We start from the raw sequence: 6,000 nt of genomic DNA on the forward strand, positions 1-6,000 counted from the left end.
GCCTCCAATCACTTGCGCGTACGTCCTGGCTGGTCCTAAGACCATACCTGGCACGTGCGGCGTCGTGATGGGATCGTGAGCGGCGCATCTCTCACGATCACTCCTATATACCTCGCTCTTCCCGGCGTATGCCGAGGAAGTTGAAGGTATCTGAGAGACAGACCTGACGCTACCCCCACCCTCCCACCCCCCCCCCCCCCCCCCCACCCCCCCCCCCCCCCCCCCCCCCCCCCCCCCCCCCCATGACGGTCGCCTCTAATCACTTGCGCGTACGTCCTGGCTGGTCCTAACACCATACGTGGCACGTGCGGCGTCGTGACAGGATCGTGAGCGGCCCGCTCGCTGGCAGGACCAGCGTACGTGGGGGGCTGCAGCCGATCACCAACCCGCGGTGGGGATCGATCTGCAGGCCTGGCCGTGCTGCTGCTACCTGTGGCGAGCGGGCTCGACTGAGGCATGTCGACCCCGGTCCCGTGCGTCAGACGAGCTGCTGCTGGTCGCCCTATCCGCGCGGTCCCTGTGGGAGCGGCGGTCAGGTGACTTGCAGAGCTCGTTTCGCGTGAGACCGGTGAGCGTCCTCAAGGCGCGTCAAACCGCTGCCTTGGTACCGATGGTCGGGGGGACCTATTCCCAGCCTCAGCCCGTGGCTGGTCAGAGACCGTCACGTCTACCAGGGTTACCAGCTGGTCGCTGCAAGAGCGGCCGCTGGCCTGGCGAGAGTCACATGAGCGGCTCTCACCAGCTACTGCTCCGTGCCACGGTCCTGGCGCCGAGCGAACTCTGGCGCTAAAATTTTGGCTATACGCTCTCCCGCGGGAGATCGTATACTCGGAACTTCTCGCGAATGAGAGACCGAGCCGGAACCTGGCGAAGCGGCAGCGCCGCAAACACCAGGCGAGGAAGTACCGGTGGTAGTCGGTACGCCTCTGGTCCCCGTCATCTTCTTCTTGTGGAAGAGGAGACGAACCCTGTTCCCGAAAGAGCAGGAGGACCGGCAGAAGAACCCTCCCGTCCCACGGCGTGGAACGAGCCCTTAGAAGTTCCCGAAGGAGTCTTCTTAGGGGGGAAACCCGGGTTACCAGCTGGTTGCTGCGAGAGCGGCCGCTGGCCTGGCGAGAGTCACCTGAGCGGCTCTCACCAGCCTTCTGCTCAATGCCGCGGTCTTGGCGTCGAGCGAACTCTGGCGCCGAAACTTTGGCTGCACGGTCTCGTGAGGGAGAGCGTACACTCGGGATCTCCCGCGAACAAGAGACCGAGCCGGAACCTGGAGTAGCGGCATCGCCGCTAGCACCAGGCGAGGAAGTACCAGAGCTAACCGATACTCCTCTGGTCCCCGTCTATCTCTTCCTTACGGAAGGGGAGACGGGCCCCGCTCCCGAAGGAGCAGGAGGACCAGCAGAAGGACCCCCCCGTCCCACCGGGGTGGGACGGGCCCTTAGAAGTTCCCGAAGGAGACTTCTTAGGGGGGGAGGCAGCCTTCTTCTTCTTCGGCTTATGGGCCTTAGAAGTCGAAGGGGAAGAGGCAGCAGCAGACGATGAAGACGAAGATGACACCTTCCTCTTCTTCTTCCTCTTCTTCGTCAGCTCACGCAGGACAGTCGTCAGGTCCTCCATCCAGGCCGGAGTCGGGCCTATTGCCGAAGCAACACGGCCCGACTGCACCTGTCCGGAAGGACCTGGGACTGGGGAAGACACACCATGGGCAGGACCAGCATGGACTGGCGGAGGAACCAGGAGCGACAGAAACAGCAACCAGCTCAGGAGCGGCAGGAAAAGCGGCAGCGGTAAACACAGAAGGGACAGCCAAGCCAGTAGCGGGAACCACATCAGCGGCAGGTACGGCAGGCCCAGCCATCGTCTCGTAGAATCATCGGCAGCCAGCGGGAACCTGGGTACTGGCGGCCGGTGCAGGGGCGAGCTGCTGGAACAGCGGAAGTCTGGGGCAGGCAACAAGAAAACACAGGCGGCGGCGGCATACCCCCCCTCGGTACGGCGGCGACCGGCCCTAGTAGCGGCAGACGGCGTCACCGACACAGCATGGGGAGTGTAGACCAGCGGGGGGAAGCAGCATAAGCGGCCATGGAGGTTGTAGTGTAGACCGTGCCAAGGTCACCGCCCCAGACCTCGCTAGACGCTGCAGCAGATCATGGATGCTAGCACGCCATGCAGCCGCAGTGGTCCATACCTGTCCAAGGTCGTCTCCCACGGATGTAGCACCTGCGGTAGCACAGACAGATTAGTAAGAGGGGTTCCCTCACGCATGGGGGGGGAGACATGCCCCACCCCGAACGCAAGGAAGACCCCAAATACCAAATACAACGAGGAAGCTGAGCGGGGGTCAGGAAAGAAGACGAAGAATCGGATACCAAGGGAGTCGCGGGAGAGCTTTCCGACGACTTCCTGGCAGACCTTCGCTTCCTCTATCCCCGCACAGCAGTGAAAAGTAATCTGAAAATGAAACAGAATACTGCACTTGCGATTCACTTCATAGAACTTAAAGGGGAAAAGATCAATTCCCGGGTAAGAGCGGAAACTTGATCCATAATTATATGATGCTATCATAAAATATATATGAAAATGAAACAGAATACTGCACTTGCGATTTCACTTTCACAGAAAATCAATCGTAAGGATCAATTCCCGGGTAAGAGCGAAAATTGATCCAAAATTAAATTTGATGCAATTAATAAATGAAAATGAAAAGAATACTGCATTGCGAATCCACTTTCATGCATTCTATCCATAAAAATAAGAGGCTCGTGCCGAGCGCAATCACGCTCTCGGCAACGAACGCACAGGGCAAAATATAATGAAAAGAGTACTTACATCTTTCAATTACACACTTTCGCCCAAGATACATGACTCGGCGCGAGCGCGCCCGCCCTCTGCACCGAGACATAATTCAAGGGTATAAATTTCATGAAAAGAGCGGAAATCGCCGCATCTACGGCGATAGCTCCATGTTGGCTCATATTAAGTAATGAAAATGAAAACAGTGTACTTACAGTTTCATTTTCAAGTCAAACAAACCATTAGTAGAAAACACAAAATAAACAAAGCATACGACGATGAAGTGGGCAGAGAGCGATGACGAACACGTCCTTCACACCCGCGGCCGAAAGCAAAAGTGATTCTTCACCTCTCGGGCGCGCGCACGATCGGACAAGCAGTTAACTACCGTTCTCCCCTTGTTCGAAGCTTACGACCGTCCCAGCTGCCGCTAGTTACCTTCCTATTGTTAAAGGACCGAGGGTTTGTATTACGTATCGGAACAAATTATCATTATCATATATAAATAATGCGATATATGATAGTGCAAAAACGAAATTTCATATATAATTGTATTCAAATCGCGCTGTGCGCAAAATGGTTAAAGGTAACAAGTTACTTTTTTTTTCGTTGTAATTTACACTAAATTGCGATCATTTTGGTATATAACACATTGTAAAACGATAAAACCAACACAGAGAAAATATTATCACAAAATAATGCATGAATTCGTAACGCGCGGACGTAAACAAATATTTTTTTTCAAAAATTCACCATAAATCTAAATATTGTCCTACAGACTTCCAATTTCTTTCAAAATGAAGACAAATGATTGAATATTACTATACTGTAAGAGTATTAACTTACAATTGCAGTTTTCGACCATATCTGACGAGTTAAAGTTGACCGAATGTCGAATTTTTTATATATATATTTTTTATATGCAATTATTTCGGAAATAAGAAAAGCTACAACCTTCAAATATTTTTCATTTTATTCTACATGAAATTGCGCACATTTTCATATATAAAACTCTATGAAATGCCTAATATGAAACGGAGCAAATATTCTGAGAATGGGACGTACGCATTTCGGAGATTTGTCGCGGAGAATCCGCGCGCGGAGGGAAATAAAGATTTTTTTTAAAATTCACCATAAATCTAAATATTGTGCTAGAGACTTCGAATTTGTTTCAAGATGAAGATATATGACTGAATATTACTACACTGTAAGAGTTTTAGCTTACAATTGCGTTTTTCGACCATTTCGGTAGAGTCAAAATTGACCAAACGTGGTTTTTTTCTATTTATCGTGATTTATATGGAAATATTTCAAAAATGAGAAAAGCTACAACCCTCAATTTATTTTTATTTTTGGTTGTATTCTACATGAAATTGCACACATTTTCATATATAAAACTTTATGTAACGGCTAATTTAAAATGGTGCAAACATTACCACAATCGCACGTATGATTTTTTCGGAAGAGTTACCGCGCGGACGTAAAGAAAATGTTATTTTTTTCATAAATTTCATAAATCGAAATATTGTGCTAGAGACTTACAATTTGTTGCAAAATGAAGGTTAATGCTTGAATATTACTAGAATATAAGCGTTTTAGCTTACAATTGCGTTTTTCGACCATTTTGGTAGAGTCAAAGTTGACCGAAGGTTGAAATTTTGGCAATTATCGTTATTTATATGAAAATATCTCAAAACTGAAAAAAGCTACAACCATGGGTTGTTTTTAGTTGTATTGTGCATGAAATTGCGCACATTTCCATATATAAAACTTTATATAACGGCTAATTTTAAAATGGTGCAAACATTACCACAATCTCATGTATGATTTTTTTCGGAAGAGTTACCGCGCGGACGTAAGGAAAATGTTTTTTCATAAATTCACCATAAATCGAAATATTGTGCTAGAGACTTCCAATTAGTTGCAAAATTAAGGTAAATGATTGAATATTACTAAAATATAAGAGTTTTAGCTTACAATTGCGTTTTTCGACCATTTCGGTAGAGTCAAAGTTGACCGAAGGTTGAAATTTTGGCAATTATCGTTATTTATATGAAAATATCTCAAAAACTGATAAAAGCTACAATCATGTGTATTTTATTGTTGTATTCTACATAAAAATGCGCACATTTTCATATATAATACATCATGTAACAGCTAATTTACAATGGTACAAAAATTATGTCAAAGTGACGAAATAATTTCCGAGATGTGTCACAGATACTTTTTAGTGCGGCAAGAAAGAAATTCGCGCTTGCGCGCCTGCGTAACGATTGTAAACAAAACAACACCTTGATCCGTGAACTCCCAGCATCCCCCAAGGTGCGTGATTGCCTAAAAGTATTTTTCCGCGAATTTTAAAAAAAACTTTTTTAAGTCGACGTAAAATACGTCCAGTCGGCACACGAGAGACAAAAAATGTCGACGTAAAATACGTCCAGTCGGCAGTAAAGGGTTAATTTATGATAAGTAACATAGTTTTGGTTTATTAATACCCAAAAAGGAATATGAAATTCATAATAATCATGATTTATTAACATTGTCTTTGTAAAAAGAGAGTACAACTTCGAATTTCACCTCTTGACATTCTCTTGCATTTAGGTTTGTTTATTTTTGTTTCGGCAAGAATTTCATCATGCCAAAACGGAAAATACTAAGAAAACATCTAGCTAACATACAGAAGAAGAAAATTCGCCGTAATAAGCCGAGTTAGTGAAGGAGAGAGAGAGAGTTGCGTAGGAAGGAGTGCCCAGTCTTGCCTGATGCAGTGCCCCAAGCTACGATATATGAGCAAAGGGATCATCATTTATGATTAAATTATGATAAATAAAATAGTTTTGGTTTATTAATACACAAAAAAGAAATATACATTCATAATAATCATTATTTATTAACATTGTCATTATAAAAATACGAAGAAAAACTTTGAACGCCCGTATCTCAAAACTATAGTTATTGACAATCAAAATCTATCTTCTCACTTAGTTTTAAAGCTATAACATTGGAATTTGGTATAACTCAGAAAGACATTATAGAACAATCAAACCAAGCCCTTTTTCCAATTTTTGTTTTGTCTTTTTTTTTATAAATTTTGTTTTCCTAATTTATAGAGTTTATTTTTTTACCATAATGAAAAATTCATATCTAGCAAAAAAATGACTTTTAGAAAAAAAAAAACTCCTCATTTGATTGGAGGTCTACATCAGGTTT

The 6,000-nt window shown here is 45.4% G+C and overlaps 1 protein-coding gene across 4 annotated transcripts in view; it reads right to left on the reverse strand.

Annotated features, from left to right (window-relative positions):
- Positions 1-6,000, reverse strand: part of LOC135204204 (ras guanine nucleotide exchange factor Y-like) — a 191,588-nt gene that overhangs the window by 102,229 nt on the left and 83,359 nt on the right. The gene's annotated exons all lie outside the window — the stretch shown is intronic.

The sequence above is a fragment of the Macrobrachium nipponense genome, chromosome 44 (assembly GCF_015104395.2).
Source record: "Macrobrachium nipponense isolate FS-2020 chromosome 44, ASM1510439v2, whole genome shotgun sequence".
In the NCBI taxonomy this organism is placed as follows: domain Eukaryota; kingdom Metazoa; phylum Arthropoda; class Malacostraca; order Decapoda; family Palaemonidae; genus Macrobrachium; species Macrobrachium nipponense.